General features: G+C 47.4%; 1 protein-coding gene across 13 annotated transcripts in view; it reads left to right on the plus strand.

Annotated features, from left to right (window-relative positions):
* TNS1 (tensin 1) overlaps positions 1-588 on the plus strand; it is a 262,454-nt gene that overhangs the window by 256,581 nt on the left and 5,285 nt on the right. The window lies entirely within an intron of this gene.

The raw sequence follows: 588 nt of genomic DNA on the forward strand, positions 1-588 counted from the left end.
CTCTCTCTCTCTCTCTCTCTCTCTCTCTCTCTCTCTCCCTCCCTCCCTCCCTCTCTCTCTCTTTCTTTTTTTCTTTCTTTCTCTTTCTCTCTATCTCTCTCTCTTTATCTCTCTGTCTCTCTCCCTCCCTCTCTCCCTTCCTTCCTTCCTTCCTTCCTTCCTTCCTTCCTTCCTTCCTCCTCCCTCCCTCTCAATGGAGATGGTTCTTTACTTATGATGCTTGGGGGATACAGAGTGGGAAGAAGGAGAAAGAAATGACATTGGAAGAAAAAAAAGCTCTGTTCTTGGCATCGAGAACATTTCTCACATATTTGTGCTGTTTCTCCATCCATCCCCGACCCCCTTTCCCTCTTATGTTTCTTCCCCTGCTCTTCCTCTCTTTGATTATCTTCTCCCCCTTACTTTCCCCCCTCCCATTCTTTATCTTCTCCTTCCTCTTTTTGTTCCTTTTCTCTGGTTCCCCTCTCATTTCATCATTCTTGACTCTTCCCCATCTCTCCAATATCTCCTTTGTGTTCCCTCCCTCTCCTTTCCTGATTTCTGTTATGTGTTCCTGTCCTCTCTGCTTCTGTGCCCCCCCCCCCCCCC

This window comes from Petaurus breviceps, unplaced genomic scaffold, assembly GCF_028583685.1.
Source record: "Petaurus breviceps papuanus isolate PSGF00001 unplaced genomic scaffold, PetGlider_PUasm1.0 90903, whole genome shotgun sequence".
Classification (NCBI taxonomy): domain Eukaryota; kingdom Metazoa; phylum Chordata; class Mammalia; order Diprotodontia; family Petauridae; genus Petaurus; species Petaurus breviceps.